The 21,425-nt window shown below is 28.6% G+C and overlaps 1 long non-coding RNA gene across 1 annotated transcript; it reads right to left on the minus strand.

The window, feature by feature from the left end:
* Positions 1-522: 522 nt before the first annotated feature.
* Positions 523-7,796, minus strand: LOC139425583 (uncharacterized). Its single transcript, XR_011636786.1, has 2 exons — positions 6,973-7,796; positions 523-665 (listed from the first exon to the last, which is right to left on the minus strand). It is a non-coding gene; the product is annotated as an uncharacterized lncRNA (long non-coding RNA).
* Between the last annotated feature and the right edge of the window lie 13,629 nt (positions 7,797-21,425).

Below are 21,425 nucleotides of genomic sequence, written 5' to 3' on the forward strand. Positions count from 1 at the left end.
ATCTCCTCCCCTTCCATAAATATAAATTTACGATTTCAACGTGTCAATTTTACTTTTGTAAAAATTACAAAATTGTATAAAAAGGGTGTTGATTTTATTTTATATTTTATAACCATTGTTGAACAGCCAAACCGATTTAGGGTTTACGGCTACTAATATTCAATTCCATAGACTTGTAATTTTTAACCCAATCCAGAAGACAAGGGAACTCCTGAATCAAGTATTTGAATTCACGTTGGACTTTTTGAGGGAACTAACCTGCATTTGCGTGACATAAAGAAGAAAACCACCAAAACCTTCCACGGTTAGCCTATTAGCAAGGGGACTCTAACCCTTGATCCGTCTATCGTTGAGGATATTTTACCTCAGAACTGTGCCAGCCGGAAGCGGAATTCGAATCAACCGGCAATCACTGGGATCAAACCCGGGTCACCTCTTTGGGAGGCAAGGGCTCTACCCTCTGAGCCACCACGGTTCGAAATGGTGCTGATTATAAAACACCACACACGTAAAAAAATTAAGTGTTGATTAAAAATTCATTTTTATTGTGTCACAATTCACATTTTCCTTTGTAGCAGCATCCATAAATTTATTGTATTTTCTTTAAAATAATGTGCTGGCACCCTCCTTTGAGCTGTATTTAATGATCTCGAAAGCTGGTCTTTCTGAAAAATATAAAGAGCGATTAGTGTAGGCCATCGACAGTAAACGAAGCACTTAAGACTGAACTTCGAACATTGGAGGGAATTTGATGTGGGCGCTAATGTAATTTATCGACAAATGTTACCTACTGTCTTTTACAACTTTAGTAAATGCGCCAATATTTTGCTTGAGACACATTTTATTTAGTTCGGGAAGGTCATTTTGTGGCTCTTGTTTATGTTTGCTTGGAATGGTGACTTTATTTTGTTCTTGATTTGAAAGTTTGTTTAAATAACAGAAAGTTTTTAACAACGATTCAGCTAGATATTTAACCATTTAATTAATATTTGTGTTTCAAAAGTTTAATTAATTTTGTTACTGATGCTCATAAAAGTAAAAAAAAAATGATTAGAGCTTAAAATAAATGTTTAAAGAAATTCATACTAACAAATTGAAATTTGTAAATAAAAACATAAGCGAAAAGTTGAGACAAATAGGTAATAAAGCAAAAGTAGCGATTATGAAAATATTTTCCTTCATTTATGTAATAGCTTTAGCAACAATATTTTAATTAGAAAATTTTGCTGAAAATTTGTGATTGACATTAAGAAGTTTTAATAATTTCTTAGATTGAATAAAAAAAATGCCCGGTTTGTTAATTAATATTCGAGACCAGAATAATTTAACAATTTCCACGTCTCCCCAAAAAAGGAGTAATGCATTAAATATGCTTGAGAGAGTTATTTAACTTAATAAAATTAAAATTGAACACACTAAAGCATTTAAAAAACATTTAAGCAGATGGTAGAATATATCTCCTTAATTTTAAATATATTATTATCTTTCCAGATACAAATATGTTAGGACGGATGCATGAACTCAGCGTATTCAAAGCAAATGCTACCTACTCATTTAAAAACGTATTATAGGTAATATTTACCTCTTTGAAAAAATTATAAAAGTCTTATTTAGAATACATTACTGAATATATAAAACTTCAAAGTATTTCAACTGAAATTAGTTTTTTTTTTGCCGATATACATTCACATACTTAATAATAACTACAATATTCTTGCAATTAGTTGCTCAAGCTAACCTAAAATCTCTGTGTCTTTGTAAACATGGAGTTTATAACTTCCCCTAAGCTTTCTTCGTCCCGGTTCCGATCCCGGTTTTCTTAATCCAGTAAATTAAATCTCATATTCAGGCAGTAGGAAATGTAATTTTGATCAAAAATTAGCTTATTTTAAAATGCCTTGAATCAAATTGATTAAACAAGAATTTCACTTATTTTGTGTTACGAAATACATTTAAAAATTAATTGATTATGATTTTTAAATCAAAAACAAGTATTACTAATAGAGATTTTGTAAATGTTTATAATTATTAACCCCCACCTCCCCCAAAAAATATGCACGAGTTTAGAGACAATTGATTTTAAAAAAAAAACTGTAATTATACATTTTTATGCAACGATTTACGCAATTATATGTTCACACTGTAATTAAAAATTGTACTTTTACAAGTATTCTACCCAAATGTAAAAACTTTTAAATTTCTTGATCTACTGGGCCATTGCTAAAATTAAGTTTTTCTGCAACTTGCTTCCTACAACTATAGCACTCTGACACTGTAATATTTCTCTAATTAGTTGAACTAAAGCTGCAACTTCTTCATGTATTGAACTGATCAAATATTGACAAATTAGAAAATTTTTTACACCAAATTATTTATGCAAGCATTTAATTTTTTTGAGTTACGAAAGTATATATGAAAATGATACGAAAGAACATATAAAAATGATTAATCAAAAAATATCAAAAATTAGTCTTAAAACAAGCAATACTTCAGAGATTTTGAAAAGGTTAATAATTGATATCATATTAAAAATAACTGCAAAATTTAAGTTATAAGCTACTCATAATTTATTAATACCATGTAATAAAATTTACCTTAGTTAAGTATTTTAACCTTTTATCTTCTACATTTACTGAGTTATTACTAAAGTTCAAGCATTTCTGCTGTTTAACACCAATTTCTACTACATACCTACTCTACAATCTTTCCATAATGAGCTGATCAGATATTAAGGAATTCGAAAATATCTGAAACTAACTTAGGTATTCAAACATTTTAATTTTGAGGTTCAAAAAATCAGTTAAAATAATGGATTAAAAAAGATGGAATTTAAAAAAAAACAGACATTGCTTATACAGTTTTGTAATTTTTTATAAATATTCTAAAAAAATTATACGTGTTTAGAAACAGCTGATTTCTTAAAAAAAATAACTGTAAATATACAACAATGTGCAATTCACAATTTGTGTCTTTGCAAGTTACCTGCTCAATTGGAAGAAAATTTAAAATTTCGTAATTACTGGATCATTACTGAAGTTAACCTTTCCTGCAGCTTACCTCTGATTACGACTACAATGTTCCTTCAATTAGTTGTATGAAAGCTGAAACTTCTTCGCATATTGAACTAATCAGATATTGACTAATTAGAAAATGTCTCAAACTAAACTAATTAAGGAAACATTTTACTTTTCGGGACAGAAAAAGTCCTTTAAAAATAATTTTAAAAAAACATCAAAAATTAACATTAAAAACTTGCAATTTGATGACGTGGACCACATGTTCTACCACGTAATGTTATTTATTGAATTTATCTGCCACAGCAAATATAAAATAATTAAATATTTAAATGCGTGCTATAACATATTTATTTGTTCAAATAGAGCTATAAGCTATTATCACTGCCGTTATTTTTAAAATATGTGAAAAACTGAATCGCTTATAGTAAAGTTCAAAACAATGACTAACGCAAAACAATGACTAATCAGAAAAATCCATTTCGTTGCTCACTTATCCCTATTTAATTAATGAATTAATATTTGAAAAAAAATGTATTAACATCAAGTTTCCTCCACTACAAATTCAAAAAAGTGTATTTGAATTTGAGAGGATGAATAAGAAGTATTTTATTATCGATTGAAAATTTAATCAAAATAGAGCTATTGAGAGTGTGAACTAATAGTAGGAATTGAATAACTGAAAATATACATTTATACGCAACTTACAATATGCTTATACTGCATAATAAAATTTTACCTTTACAAAATTCTTACCTAATTGTGAGAAACTTTTAAATGCCGTGATTTACTGAGTCATTACTAAAGTTAAGCTTTTCGGCAGCTTACCTCCCACTACTACTGCACTACAATGTTTCTCTAATTAGTTGCATGAAAGCTGAAACTTCCCCATTCCCTTTGTTCCTTCGTAAACAAGGAAGGTATCGCTTTTCTTATCTTTAGCTGCCTTTAATCCCAGTTAAGAGAAGTGATTCTAATGTTTCCTAAATCCAATTAAATCCTTCGCAAATTGCAACAATAGGAAACACGTGTTTCAGAACATACGAATATTATTAAATTTACGTCTGCGCTTTATTAATATAGTGGGTTGATCAGAAATTAGCAAATTCGAAATTGTCTCAAAGGACATTTGTTATTCAGATATTTCGTTTATACTGAAGTTCAAAATGAGCGGAATAAAGAAAGAATAACTGATTACAATATTATATTTAGTTGTTAGTATTATCCATTAGTGTATCTGATTTATTTTGCTAATAAAACATCTACTATTTTATTTGCCTATTTTTTGTAAAATATTTTCCTTTTCTTTCTATTATTCATTTTGGTTTACACATTTTTAAGAATGAAGCAAATTTTATCTCGTGGTTTGGAAACACATTGTGATATTTTAAAAATGAAAAGAATTTTAAAGACAAGAATATTTTATTGTTATTCATTATGTAATCTTTGTTAAACTTTTAGCAAAGAACAAATAATTCACAAAAGGGCATTTTTACACACTAAGCTTTAAGCAAAAGTTTGATTGTTTTAGAGTTATTTATTTCGAAATGCATCTGTAATTTAAAGTTTGATTAAACCCGGTTTATAAGGGACATTTTACGTCGTATAAATGTATTATTCCAATATTTCATTGGTTACTATTGAAATATCGATGAGGCTAAAATTATTATTTGAAAATTTATGTATCTTATAAATTGGATACATATGAATGATATTTTCAATTAATGATTGTTCGCCCCAAATAACAAATACTTTACATACTTGTTTCAACAAATAAGAATACAGCTATGAATGAATAAAATTTGAATAAAAAACATTCTTTAAACATAGTAATAACCGTTGGAATGTTAAGAATAATATTTTCCAAGTAATTAAATTTAATTTTTCATTTAAGCATACAATAAATCATTGACATGTTTTTCAATTTATTTGAATACAATTATATTAAATAAACTTTCTGTAGTGCGATACATCTTTTCACATTATCATTTTATTTCTTGTTTCACATTGAATTTCTTCTTCGCGATTTTTTTCATTTTTCTTTCCATTTTTGTAATAACAATCTCAGAAAAGAAATGGTTTGCGTCAGTGGGTTCAATACGTGTTGCAATAAAGCGTGCTAGTATTCTATACTTTTGGTAATAATTCGTCCTGAGTGAATTGAATTTGTACGTTTGTGAAATGCCTGTGGAATATGGCTGAATGACTGAAAATATGTCAGTTAAATTTTCGAAAAATAATGTACTTGATAAATCATAGTTTTTCTGCATAATAAGTTACAATTTTATAAGTAATATAAAAATAAAAATCATTGATATAATTTAATGTGTTCTGTGAAGAAGAGAGAGAAACGTATTTTATTCAGTTTAAAATAAATTAGTTCTTATTTTTATGATCAGAACAAATGTGTTTGGTATTATGTGTCTGATATTATTCTTAACCATTAATAAAACACCTGTACATTATATTTTGTTTCTACTTTATATTGGTTAAACTAAACTTCAATTAAAATTGAGATTTTTTAACTACTTTGTTAATCAAATTATAGGACTTAAGCTGATTTCTACTTTGATGCCGTTTTATTTTGAGAATTGCTCCCCTACGCCCACTGATATTTAGAAAGGAACTTGCTTTCCCAAATCACTGAATTTGTATATCCACATATTTTCCCTCAGACTTTGTTTATCTACTTATTTCTCTTATTTTTCTAAACCACTGACTTTTTTATCCATTTATTCCTTTTCATTGAAACACTCCCCTGACTTTTTTATCATCTAATTATTCTCATTTTCCTGCTCCACTAACATTATTTATCTACTTATTTTCCTAAGTGAAAGTTTTCCTTTGAGCATACATTTCATATAGCAAAGATGCACCTGATTTCTTAAAATTATTAATTAAATTAATTTGAATATTAATTAAACAATATTTCTGATTTAGATTAGTTAATTACTGAAAACATTTAATCACCTCTAATTTAAAAGCAACAAATTACATCAGAAAAAGGGTTAACAATATAAAGTTAACAATATAATACATTAAGACAATAAAATTTAACAAAGATATAAAAGGAATATCATAATTTTGGTAAAAAGAAACTTTGAAAATCCGTAATTTTATTTTAAAGAAACATTATAATTGTTTTTATAATATGTACTTTTATTTGCATCCATCTCAACATTTGATCTGTTACTGCATACAGACTTAGAATAAAACTAGTAACAAAACAATGCTTTAAACATATTAATTTTTTTAAGATTTATTTTAGCTTAAAAAAATCATTGATTTTATTAAAATCCATAATCCGTTCAGTTGTATTGAAAACAATAAAAGCTAAACATAAACTTAAAACTAGCTAAACATGAACACAATATTCAAATTGCGATATACAAAATTTTCTACTAAGAAAAAGAACATAATGAACATAATGTAATTTACATAATGTTCCAATGGAAAACGGTAATGATTATTGCAATGATAATAATTCATATTATGAATGCATTCTTATAAAACAATAATTTTAAATTAGTTATATTTAAATGAATGTTTAAGCAAACACAAACTGGAAAAAATGGTTTATATTTTTAACTAAAAACAAATAAATTTTTCGAAATAAGGGAATATTCGTTAAATTTTACATAGTGTTTCTATGGAAAACAGTAATGATTAATGTAATTACATTTTATATTACGCCTACATACTTATAAAACAATAATTTTGAAGTAGTTATATTTGAATAAAATTTTAAACAAACACAAATAGTAAAAGAAGCGGTACATATTTTTAACTAAAAGCAAAAAAATTTCACAAACATGTAGCCTATACTTACTAATTATCCATTGTCATAACAAACTTATTTGAAGTTCACTGAAAATTACACTGGGGAACAAAATTTTTGTTCCATTTATGCAAATTCTTGATCCCGCTTAATTTGGTACGTAATAAATAAAGTACTTACCTACCTTGCAACATATTCCAGTGTCTATGCAGTCTCAGAAGCAAGTGTCTCAGATTCTTGGAAAATTGAACAAGGAACGTTTTTGTTAAACCCAAACATTACATAGTTCCTAACTCCACATCCGAAGTACAGTTCATAAGTCTTTTAAACTAATGGAGGCCAACGACATAGTATTCAATGAAAGCTTGGGACACACACGTTGCAAAAGCAGCAGGAAAAACTTGAAAGCCAAATTTTGGTAGTTAGCAACTGTTGAGATAATTACACTAATGGAGACTTATGCTAAATAAACGTGTCTACAATCTAACACTACACTGTTAAAATGTTCTTTCAAAAATTATTGTAAAATAACTGGCAGCAGTCTGTCCATCCAATTAACCGTTGACTAGACGGTTTTCTAACCATTTACAACTAGCATTTTTCAAAAACGTAAAAAAATATTTATTATTTTGCTAGACATAAGAGTTCGGCTTTTCGTAAGGTAATGGGCATTGGAGAGTGCCGGACACTGGAAATTCTTCATGTGCTGAAGGGAAGGGAGGAAATATTGAGGTGTCAACACTAGGATGCAAACTCCAGTTCTACCGGTCATGAGATAGACAGATAAGCCAGCTCGGCTATGATATGTACGCAGTTGCAAAGAACTAAGTAACTTCATTAGGTGGTTCTGTTGGTGCGATAAAATTCTGGTTTTTTAACCGTATTAGGTGAAAGAAGCTAATAAACAGTCTTTTTCAAACGTAACAGGTTGATTATCATTTTATTTATGGTTATTTGGCAGTTTTGATTTAATATGGTAAAATAACCATTCAGTAAAGTGTTATTTAACCATTTTTTCCGCTAAATTTCTAACATTGTAGTACAAGTGAAATAACTATGGTAGCTTTCTTCTTAATCATTATGACGTTGTAACGTAACAGTGTATGTGTTTCTTTCCAGCATACTTGATTTCAGCTTTTGGATATTAGTGCATCTATATGATTAGTTGTAACTGAGAAGCTGTGAGGTTTTTGGGAGAACAAACTGTTCCCCACAAGCAGCTGAGCAATCACTTCACTCACGCTTCTTAATCTTATAGCTATAGCACAGCAAAATAAAACCCAAATTACAATTAAATTCTAAATGAAATGACGAGTATTCATTTTACTACAGATTTTCAATTAAGCTAGACAACAAAATAAATGATTAACTTAATATCTATTTTATCAAAAATGAGTTTCTTTGGAAACTGACTACATGATATTAAATAAATAACTGGACAACAGCTAGTCAACATAAGCTGGACAACATAACAGCATAAGCTAGATAACATCAAGCTAGACAACATAATCAAGGATTAACTTACAACTCTATTTAATCTAAAACGAATTCCTTTCGAAGATCCTTAATAACTGCATGATCCTTAATAACAATTTATTTTTTAATCCTTATGTCTAGTAATTTCAAGTATGATCTACATCTACGTTCTGTTTGTTTGGCAGTACTTGATTCGTCTGTCTTAAGCTATATAAAGCCTACTCTTTTGATACGTCTGCCTAAAAAATAAAGTAAAACTAGTAATAACTGAAACAAAAACAATATATGCATTAAAGTGTAAAAATAATGGAATCAATTGCATGATTGTGGTAAATTTGTGACTGATAAGACATCATTTTAGCACCGTATGATGCAGAGTATAGTTGATAATATTTTTTGATAAGATATTTTTTCTTAAAAACGGGTTTTGATTTATTTAAGAATACGAAGTTGGCTGAACAGAGGGCAAATGGCATTAAATAATCTAAGCAATTTGTATTCTTTGAATTTTCAAGGTAAGTTTTTCAGTTCTGTGAATAATTGATATTGATCATGATTGTCATTCGCTGTAGTGTTGATTAATAATGTTTCATTGATTATTTACTTTTGTATCCCGTTCGAAGTGCGGGTATTTAAGAATGTAAGTGAAATAATGAAAATATTGTTTAGCGAAAAAAATAAAGTCTTATTTTATTTAGAAATTACTTAAAATAAATAAAAAGAAATATGAATATTTTTCCCTGCAAGATTTCTGAATGAGGAATATCATTTTTAATTTCTATGCAAATTCCAAACATATTTCCTTTTTATTTATTATTCTGATCACTTAATAATTCATTTTGGCTTCCCAAGAATTTCTTAATACCATTTTTACTTTGCAATTATTTCTTTTTCTATTCCTAAAATGCGTTTGAATATAATTGAAATATATATCTTATTGATTGAATTTCCCTCTTCTAATCTGACTTTTAAATTATTTGTTTCTTAATGATATATATTCAATCATTCCGAGAATTTTTAACATTAATCAAGATTGAATACATTCTTATCATCTGAAAAGTATGCGATTTAATAACATTTTTCATTCCTTTAAATGAAGATTTCTCTGAATGATTTGACTTTAACTTAGTTGTGTAAAATAAGTCTCATTAATTATATTTTCGAGAAAATTGCGAACAATAACTTTAAAAAAAATTTTATTGATAAAATACGATGTGCGATTATCAAAAATTAAGATATTTTTTTATCGCTTATTCTATTAGGAATTTAAAAAAAGTTCTGCAATAAATAATCAATAATTAATGTATCTTTGACATTTTAGTATTTATTTTTTTAATTAATATTTTAATGATTTTTTCAAACTATTTGTGTCAAATGTATCTGCTTGAATATTTTGCAGATATAGTTGCTAATACAAACTCTAACAATATTTCTGCGAAAATTACATAATATTTATTAATAATCAATTATAAAAAAAACTATTATGTTCAATAATTTATAGAATATGTTCTGCTAGGAATATTCAAGAGTGAATGCATCTCTTAAGTTTGAAAAATAGGCTATTTAATAACATTTCTTTTACATTTTTTTAATTATTTTTCTATTGAATTACTTATTTTTAAATTTATTTATTTCTGTAAAAAGCATCTCATTAAATATTTTCTCAGAAAGTTCCGAACAAAGTTTCTAACAATAGTTCGATTAATATCATATTCCGTTTATTAATCGATAACTGAGGAAACTCTGAAATAAATTGTTCTATAAGAAATTAAGTTTGTGTTTTTGAGTCTATAGTTTTTTTTTTTTGCGTTTCAGTGTTTATAATTGATTTCTTACAAATCTTCAGACGCATATCGATTTACACATTTACGTAATTTATTAAATAATTAAAAATTAAATTTAAAAAAAAATCTTTTTCATAGATTCTCTGTTAATAAAAGTATTGTTAGTTAAAATATTTTCTTTCTTGTTCAAAATACAAAAAGGAAATCTTTTTTTTTTCCTTTTTTTTGTTATAAATTTTCTGGTGTTCATTATTTTTTATTTAAGAACCGTAACAAACTTTTTTTAATGACCACAAATTACTATATACAGGTTTTTTGTGAATAAAATTTTATTATTTTTAAACTTATAGCATATTGATTTTTTATAAGCTTCTATATATTCAGTGAAAGTACACTATTACAAACATAATTTTAAGCATGATCTGAAATGAATGAAATATTAATATGAAAAAGCAATTTTTTTTAAACCATTCCTATATTATACACAAAGGTTGACTAAATATAGCAACAAAAATTAGTTTAAAAACAGGCTACACTAAGATTTTATGAGGCTTACGTGCAGTTAATATTACACTCCTACATTAATAAACAAAAAAAACAGCATACATCTTAAACATGGAAATCCTTTATGGTGATATGCTTCAGAGGCAAGACATTTTTAGAATAAAGGCAAAAAATTATTATTTAAAACCAATTATAAATATTATTGATTTTTTTTTCATACCAGGAACATTTGCTCTTGAAAATAATAAGTTTTAAAGAAATAAGTTCAGCAGAAATTAAATATTAATTTAAGTGTTTTATTTGTATGCAGGTATCAAATTCTGATACGCAGGTATTAAATACTGATACTGTATATTTGATTTAATCAGAATAAAAAGTATTTTTGATCAAATATAATAAGCGGAATAGGCATAATATAAGTTACTGGGTAAGTTTAATTTTGCTTTAAATTATGTTTAAATATTTTAAGATTCTGATTAGATAAGCTTTCAGAAAAATATAATTTACTAAATTATAATTTCACAGCTATTTTACGATTGACTTGCAAAAAAGTAATCAGTATACTCGATTTCAATTTATAAATCAGAATTATCACCAATTTAATCAATAATTTAAAAAATCCAGTACAAACATTTCTAAGGACACTTAAAAAACACTAAACTTTATAAATGCACTAATAACAGTCGAGTACATATGTTTATTTATTCATTTATTTTTTATAATTTTTTTTTAATATTTTTTTATTATTATTGTTTGTTTTCATTAAAACGAAAGGATTTAAAACTGAATGTTGAGCAATTTACTTCTCAGATCATAATTTCGAAATATCATGAAACATTGAAAATAAAGCATTTTTCACGTGAAATACTGGAATAAAACAATGCAAAAATTATTTCACTAATGGTGTATAAATAAAGGTAAATTTCTGAACAACTGTATGCATCTATTATTAAAATCTCTAAGCTGATTCCACTTTTAATAGGCTCGGGACATTATTTCTTCCAGTTATTTACGAGATCTAGATTTCCCTTCATTACAAATCATTTGAATTCCAATTCCAGAATAATAACGCATTTTGAAGGTAAAGACAAAGAAAATGTATCTAGCATTCAAGATAAGAAACAAAATTTACGACAAAAAGAATATTTTCTTGCACAAGCAGCTTGTTAAACTCATTTATAGTCAAGAAATATGGATGCAGAACTGAATGCGAAGTCCCTTCTCTGCCTGAATGTAAGTTTCTTCTTAATCTACTTAGCGGGCATGCTATTTGGAAGCGGAAGCAAGTTCAAGAAAATTCTTCTCACTTACTTAATTGCTTGCTTTCTTGGAAAGTCGGAAAGAAGAAGAAAGCTGTGAAGATTTATACAATGTAACAAGAGAAATGGAAGCTTAACCTTGTTAGAGAAGTCGACTCGTGTAGTACACACTTTTAATGGCGCGGGTGATTTAAAACGAGTCACGAAACACCTAAGCAAAGAGTTAGAAACTAAATCGTTTATTGATAGAAAATACGTAAGGTCTTTAGATTGTTTTTATATCCCTTTATATTTATCCTTTGATGTTTTTTCAAGTGATAAACATTTTGAAAACGGAAAAAAACTATACATATTTGGTAAAAGAAATAAGATTCTATATTTTGTAAATAGCACCAGAAAATTTAGTTTTTAGTTTAATTAAATAATTTAGTTTACTTAGAAAATTTAGCACCAGTTTTCTTTTATAAAAATAACTCTTTATTGAATGTATTTTTATCAACACTTTAAAAAACATATTTTTCTAAAAAAAAATGGTATCGTTTAACTAACTATGTCTAAATGGGAAATTTTTAATTTCTGATTAAAGAAAGCCCACTCACTCTTAAATATTCTCGATCAATTTACGGTAAAAATACTGGCACCTTAGTGCATCATCCGTACAATCCATTTTCTCCGTAAAATGTTTTACAGTTATTTTTTCAAAAATATTTATTAAATTACAGTGATTCAGTAATTTTACAGTAGGCATATTAGATTCCTTGTGCCCTTACTTTTTTCCGTATTGATGAAGAATTTTTTACAGTGTCCTTTCCTAAAAGCATATAGTTCTTCTCATTCTTAATTGGGTGTCTAAAGTGTTAAAAATATTTATTTGTTTCATATGGGGTTTTTGACATTAAAGAGGTTTTATGTTTATGAATATAGACAAACTGACTTCACTTCAAAAAACTCTCAAATTATAGAAAAATAAGGTTCAACTGAGAGCAGATTCATTCATTTGCTTAAAATCTCTAGAACTTGATTTAACAGACTGTCCATTGATTTGAAAGATTTTAAAGTTGTTTTTCTAAATAAGACTTTTATAATTATAGCCTGCAATATTTTTCGTAATTACTCAACAGATTTTAATGAAAGTATTCATTACCCTCAAAATGTATACCTTTATTATATCTATTGTTAGTGCTGGTGATAATTACTTCGCGAAATCTAAATAAAAAAGCTTACTCATTAAAATAAGAACTATTTCATTAGGTAATGCATTAGAATAAGACATACAAATATGAATACTTAAATTATGAATACGACACACAAACATACTTTCTCTGAATAAGCATATCATGCTTCGATTTCGTATATACCTTTTGATGAATTGTGAATTATGGTCCCAACTGTGAATTATGGTCCTAATTATGGCAACTGTGAATTATGGTCTCAATAGTTAAGTCAGGGTAGCGGTAGAAAGTTAGTGTTGTTTAAAGCTAATTTTACGTTTTCGTCTTTCGAAATTTCTCTAAAATATTTCAAGTACAAAGATAAAAATTTTTGAATGGGTAGATTCCAAGTACAAAAAAGATAATTAAACACTGTTACATGGACAAACAGAGTTACACTGTAAGAAGAACAGTAATTATTTTGGCGTCACTTCGTTGTTTAGAATTTCACTTTGAAAATATATACCTTTCAGATGTCAGATAATATACTCTCTGAATAGATAACATTATAATTACGTATTGGTCAGGGTATTTTGCTTCAAAAGAGCAATTCACACATAAGAAGACCATACGTAAAGTGCTCCAAAAAAACAGAACACCCTAAATAACCTTTGATTTAATGATCGGATCTTCACGTTTTAATACTCAATCTGAAAGGCTTGAGAGGGTAACCTCAAATATGTAATTATTTGGAGCAGATGACATTTTAAGTTATGAAATCAGATATAAAAGTGTACTTTCTCTGAAAAAAACATGCATTTTTTCAATAAAATTGGATTTTAGATTCCTCCAAGAAAGCAGTAGTTGCAATTTGTGCTATATGATACACATAGTTTGGTTAGGAGAGCAATTGTTTTAATAATTTAACTTCTGAAAATTAAATTTTTGCTGATAAAAGATTAATGAATAAATTTGAAAACTCTTTGTAGAAAAATTTAGAAGGAAAAAGAACGTAAATAGCTTTTTCTAAAATAATAAAATACAGAATGGCGTAATAAAAAAGACTCTTAATTACCAATATAAAGTAAGGGCTAAAAGGCAGAGACTCTACCATTCGCGAGGAAATTTAATTTCCTTGCCAGTCGTGAGTAATTAATAACTCGTCTTAGGAAAAGTCATTAAAAGCTATTGAGTTATTGATTGAAGTCAAGCTGTTAGTTAGTCAATATCCTTAAGTCGCAGTTTAGCGAGAAAATAGAGTAAGTCATATTTATTTCAAGTAATAAACTGAATAACGCACTTACATTTACTATCTAATTTGAAACAACATAAATATAAATATTTGATTATAAAATTACAAAATGCAAATCACGGCAATGTTTTTTTACAATGATAAATATAAAAATATGACAACATAACTGTATTTTTTGTTATTTAATTCAGGAAATTAATTACTTAAATCTTGTAAACGTTAAGTATATAATACATTTAACTATTTAAATTATATTTAATAAAAAAATTTTGTTTAACATTTGTATTTAAAAATTTTAATATGCATGCTCATAGAACTAGCAAAAATTTATTTTTAAACAGAAGAAGGTAGGACAGGGTAGCTATTAAAAATCTTCAGCACTTGCAAATACCATGAATCACGAAAGTAAAACGTCTTCTGCTGCTAACGCAGAAGGAGGGATCAGGAAACTTCAGAATTGGTTTGTTGAAATTGCTGTTGATACTGTTTGGCAAGAATTTTTTCGACGTATTTTTAAACAAAGCACATTCGATTGATTCTAATTGTTTCAAACAACTCAAATTCCTTATTGTTAACGTCTATGAGTGATGTGGAAGAGGAGGATGTCCAAGATGGACTCCTTTGAGGAATCGCAGAAAGAATGGGTCACATCTGATACTTTTTTGCGAGAGAAACTGATTAGACTAACAGCTCAAAATCAGAGGAAAATAAGGAATCTCGGCAAGGTTTACCAACTGCTCACAATAGCGTGCGAATTTAGCGATATATTCATCTGACAGAAAGAGGTTCTGTCCTATGCAAGGGTTTTGCAACACGAAGCGGAGAGAGCTTTGGGCATCACGATCAAACGCAGTAAAAATTGAAAGAGACAGCTAAAATCCTACACAGATGTCCTAAAATCCCTCGGAGGTGCTAGCATGATCAGACCAGCAGTTGAGAACTGTATCCATTAAAACCCAAGAGTAAAGGCAATGACCTTGACGCCGAACAAGTTCTGAATGAAAAATTAGCCTATCAGAATTAAAGTTAGGCATCAAAAAGCTAAGTAAAACAAAATATGGAGGCATTTTGATTAAAGTTGAAAAAGGAAACCATCCTTTGATTTTGTACGAGGTCGATGAATTTGAAAGGGAGGAAGACTTAAAAAAGAAATTTAAACAAGTCAATAAGGAACTTTATGAATCAGACTTTGAAGGGTTTTTCTCCATAGTTTGTCGTAAAAACACTCACTGGGTAATAGAGATGAAGCCAAAAGCATTTAACAAGAAAAGACGCAGACTTTCTGGTCTTGGTTGGAAATACATGCGTGTAAAAGAGATCCTAACACTTTGCCTTCGGTCATATGGCTGAATCATATGGTTTTCCGCTAACTGTGGTGAGACGGGACATAAGAAAGCCACCTGTGAGCTAAGAGTTCATGCGGTTATTGCAAGGAAGTATGCAGTAATTCCATACTCATAGCGTCTGGCAGCTTAGCTGTCCATCCAATGGGCCAGAGAGAAAAATCAAGTGTAAAACTCGCTTCCGATTGTGACCGTTCCGGAATTTAGAGCCTTTTTAGCCATTCTCCTATTTGTGATGTAAAATCACTCTATTTTAACTGCTTTTAATGTTAAAGCTGATTTTATTACCTCTGTAATTGTGTTGTTTTTTCAATAAAAGTTTACAGGTTCATAACCTTTCCGTTCCTCCGAACCTCGGTGTTCAGGACACTCACTGCTGCTGGTCCTTCCCGTCTGCAGCAGATTTGACGACGCCGTCCAGTTGGCTCTAGACTCATTTTCCTTCGTCATTTGCTCATCGATGTTGTAGTGGTGCTCATTGTCCCACGTGACTTGGGACTTTACCCCGAGTGACTGAATTTCCCGTTCGTGGTCCTATCGTTTCTGCGAGATATCAAATTCCAACTCATGGCCCTCCTGGCCAGGGATGAGTAAATTTACTTCTTACTATGACAACTCTCTAATGTTTTTTTTGTTTATGTTTTTAAAGATGTCGTATTTAATGGTCATAACAGTTACAGAAATTTTCTTGCCCATGTCCTTATTGAGTATCATCATACCCTAACAAACAATGAGGATTTAGTCCAAAAATAACACTATTCTTCTGCATTTCGATAATTTCCACCCTTGGGGTACGATTACGTAATGCGTGGTTCTTCCACCCCCTTTATGAAACCCCTACGAAATGCTGCGCCCTCGAAAGTTACGGTGCAGTGGAAGATGAGGAAAATTACATATTACATAACATGTAAATTACTTGAATTATTTCATTAAATTATCATATGGAATGGAAATGTTCTTTTGACTGATATTCTAGCATTTCTGAGCGTCAAATAGAGCTATCATGCTTGTGGAGTAAGACCGGTCGATTTGACTTTTGGGCTTTTGAAAAAAAATCATTTGTGAAAAAAGCAGTACATCTATGAATTTTCCGGTATGATGCCTTGTACACAACAAAACCATGAATATCTTGATTAAATCAAACAGTTTCTAGATTGAACAGTTTAGCTCCAACATGGTTTTAAATATAAGCTACTCAGTTTTTCCTCAGTTTCTACTCAATGTTATTTCTTATTTTTATAAAAATAAATGTTGCATCGCAAAATATTTCCAAGGCATTTTAGATTCAAAAGTATTGTAATTTGATTTTTTTTAAATAAAAATCTGCTTGTTTCAAGGCTAAACTGTACAGAATAATAGGAAACTGATTAACTCTAATACCTTTAATGCAAGATACACTGATACTTTCGACTAACTATTGATATTTTTTTTATTATTTAATTAGAATGAAGTATAGAATCTTCGAATAATTTAAGGCATTTAAGTTTCATAAGTATCATAAAAGGTCTAACGTATTTTTGAGAGAAAAAATTAAAAGCTCCATTAATAATCTTCGCAAAACATTAGAAATATAATTAACTGTAATACATTTATGCGAGTTACTCTGGATGTTTTCTTAATCATTTTTATCGTCGACACTTTACACAAGCTATTGATATTTACTTTAACTTTAAGATCCAAAAAAATAAGGAATAAAATGAGCTAATAATCACAAAATTTTGAATTATATATGCTCCAGCATTATTTATTTTATTTCCATTTTCCCTAGAAAAAAGCCCTAAATTTTAATTTCAACCTTCAACATAAACATTTCCAAAACAGTTTTCTTTCCTTCAACTTCTCGAACTTTCTTTTTCTTTGAAAGAGAAATGTAAATTAAATTTTCAGATACGTTGGAGTGGCAAACTTCCTATGTAAATGGAATATTGAAACACCAGATTTCTTTAAAAAATGTAGTGCATGTTTTTATTTTGTTTTGCAAACCGTGTTTCTCCGCTGCATAGCTAAATTTATGAAACGCCAGAAATAAAGTTTCACAAACTAAAATAAATTTTTAAAATTACGCATTTAATTACCTATTCAAGGTATACAAAAGGTTTGGTAATGACTTTATTGTTATAGGTGTATTATACAAGCATCTTTACAAATGTTCACATCTATATAAATAACAATAGATTGGATTGTCTTTCTCCTTTATTGACTCCTAAACCACTTGATTGAGAGCCATAAAATTTAGCATACTCATAGTTCGCTACACGAAGGTTGGCATTAGGACATTCTACAACAAGTTATTCGAGCGGCGTGTGCGAAAAACGAAGATTCTCATAGGATTAACGTTACGCTTTTTTGCAATTGAAATTGCAGATGATTCTTTTTTAACTTAGAGCTCCTATTAATGAAAACTTAGTTACAACGAGAGCTTTAAGCACGTTTATTACAATTACGTATCTTTGGTTCTTTAGTACGTGTAAAGTAGTGGTGAGTACCAGTAAAATCAACGTTAGTAGTTTATGTGGTTTATTGGAGTTTTTACCGAATTAGTATTTTGAAAACTGCTCCTTAAACAAGTTATTAGTGGAGCGCTATTAGTCGACCGAAACCTCAATCGCTCAAGAACAAATCTACCCTTTTTTAGAAAAAAAACTGGTGTTCCTGTATGTTTGTCTGTAATGCATTACATCTAAGTAAGAAAAGAAAAGTCTGGTAACCGATCGAGCAATTACTTCGAAATCCCGTTCATATGAAACGGAAAGCAAGAATGGGAACCGATCGTGAACGTAACTTCTCCATTCTGGCGTCATCAATAGACTTATTCAAATCTTAGAGAGTTTCCCAACGATTCAATTTATAATTATGGTCTCCATCCAACAGCCGTCATTGTAAAAATTGATCAATTATATGCGTTTTTTAGTGCCCTCACATTTAAGAATGAAACAGCTGGAGGAAAAGTGATAATTTCACCAACCAACTAAATATCAACGTTGATATCAGGTCAACCAACCAAAATGAACGTACACTGGTACAATTCATATTACCAAGAGATTCCATTCAGTTATACACTTATCAGGTGCGAGAATTACATGCCAACATTCAAAGTGCAAGGACAAATTTAAAATCATGCCGGACCATTTCTAGTATTACCTGACACAGATCACAAACATCTGCAAATTTATTCCTGTAACAGCAGGAACTATCTGTTGAGTTTGTACCCACATCCAGTTTCTTGGCACATGTCAGAGAACATTATTTTATTATTAAGTTTTCAAGTATTTTTTCTATCATAATGATTGGAAGTTAAACACCAATTGTAGTTCCATTCACAAACCTTAATATGGTAGATTGGTAGCTAATTGACATTTTCTTAAAGATAAAAGGCCAATTTTTTTGGTAGAAACTTATTTCTAAAGTTTAAAAAATGAAAAATACGAATATGAATGTTGTAATTTGGAACAATGTTTACATGGAATCCTGGGCCTTTTCAACATATGTGCTACTGGTCCTGGTAGTATAATTATATCTTTCAGTGAGCCATGTCACTATATAAACTTAAAATTTCTTATGTTCTTCTGAAGCCAACAAAATTTTTGAAGTTTTCCAATGAAATACTCTTTATAATTGCATGCAAATAAATTCACTATAGTTAAGTAAAACTACATGTAAAATAAACTTTGATTGCGTGAACATCTATATCCTATCAACTAACAGGATTAAGAGAAGAACACATTAAATTAATGTTATCCAACCAATTAACATTCAATGTTCAAGTTAAATCACATGGTGATCTAACAAAAATAAGATGTTTTTATAAAATTTATCAATAAGTTAATGTTAAAGCAATTGCGTAACTAAATTTTCAGAAAAACATGAATAAATAATTCTAAATGCCTAAAAAAGTATTAAAAATTGAATTATAGTTTTTTTTAAAGATTTTATTTACATTTTAGTAAATTATTATAGTAATACAAAAAGCATTAAGCGTTTTATATTAATTTATGGACAGATATGAAAAAATAATTAGATAATAACTCAATAAAAAATATCCCAATTTGCGCAATTGTTTATTTAAGATTTTCGTTGAAGTTTCAATTATATTTTTTAATAATTACAATAAACTTTTAGCATTACACGAGAATTCCCGATTAAAATTATGAATAAATCATTTTTAATTTACCATTATCAGTCATTAATCATAGATTAGTACAATGTTAACAATATATTTCCGTGATTGAAGATCTCCCCGTTAAAAATATACAGCGATAATAACTATGACTTTAACTATTCTGCCTTCAATTTATAAATATATTAAAAGTTAACTCCCAGGTATTATCACATAAATTTAATATTACATGCTTTTCATCAGCTGCTACAGATTAAAATAATTTTCTCTGATATTCAATTTTAATAGATTATAAATTAAACACTGAATAAGTGAAATACATATTTACGTGAATGCGATATTTAGTAGATTTAATTTCGAAGTTCATTGACGCAATAAAGTAATCACCGAAAGTAATGGAGACAGAAGATATAATTTAAGAGTTTGAGTTTCTAGTGCAAAAAAGTTGCGTGATCAGCCAAAAATTAAAATTTTCAGGAAACACAAAAAAAATGACTGTTAAGATTTAAGCCTAATGACCTAATAGTCAATGGCTACCATTTGCTTAATAAATAATTATAGAACTGTTAAGATTTTAGACCGGTGCAATAAAATTAAAAAAATCTTCCAGTATTTTTTCCCAGATTACTTCCTATATTATTGTTCAGAACTACCACTTAAATGAAGTTGATATAATGATGAAAAAAAACAATTCGAAGAAAAACGTATACCAAAAATGTGTATAAACGACAATGTATTTAAAGTGAAGTTTTATTTTTGTTTCTAAAACTGTCCAAAAAATAATTCCCTACCTATATAACAATAATAAGATATTTTAGAATTAAAGATACTATCATACTTACAAACGATGTTATATGACACTGGAGAACATTTATTTTCTGCTGCCTGATATTTTTTAACAGATTTTAAATACTTTCTTACTCAAAACTGATTTGAAAACAGCAAACGGTTTCTCTCTCCCAGTAACAGTTTCTTTAATTAAATTTTTAGTCTGATTTTTGCAGAAATGTACAAGTTTAAATACGTTATACATAACGTGACGTCGCTTAAATTTTACAACACGCTTCTAGGGGAATCAGGGCACATCATCTGCATTAAAATTTCTTAACATTCCTTACTCGGAAATGTCACCATGCTCCGCTAATGTGCTTCACTATTATGAAATGTTTTTTCGTTTGCTTATGAACGGGTCATAATTGGAAAAAGCAAGTATGAAGTTTCCGGGCATGGGTTCATATGTAATTTCAATCCTGATTATGCGCCTTAATTTCCATAGAAGTTTGTCGCAACTTTTACGCAAAATCCCATTATTTATAAATTTTTCCAACAGGATAAATTTTTTTTCGCATTTATTTAAATTGTTCATCTTACGGAATACGGGTGTGGGCATTTCAAATCTGTAATTAGTTCTGCTCTTCAAGTTACGCACTTTTTAAAAACGGCTAAATAATAAGTATAAGCCAAAGACTAATGAAATAAATATAATAATCATTACAAGCAGTGAATTGCAAATTTGGTATTTCTATAATTATTATTCGCGATTATTATTTGGAAATTTGGTATCTAAAAGAGCGAAACGAATGGCAAGGGAAGGAAAGTTAACGGGACCGAAATGTCCTGTTTCAAACATATGTGGCAGTATTTTTACTTTCGTTACTTGTACCGCAGAAAAGTAAAAAGTACGTACAAGTAAAAAATACGTACAAAACAAATGAAATAAAACAAAAATACGACCACCGAAGCCGAC

This window comes from Parasteatoda tepidariorum, chromosome 5 (assembly GCF_043381705.1).
Source record: "Parasteatoda tepidariorum isolate YZ-2023 chromosome 5, CAS_Ptep_4.0, whole genome shotgun sequence".
Classification (NCBI taxonomy): Eukaryota; Metazoa; Arthropoda; class Arachnida; order Araneae; family Theridiidae; genus Parasteatoda; species Parasteatoda tepidariorum.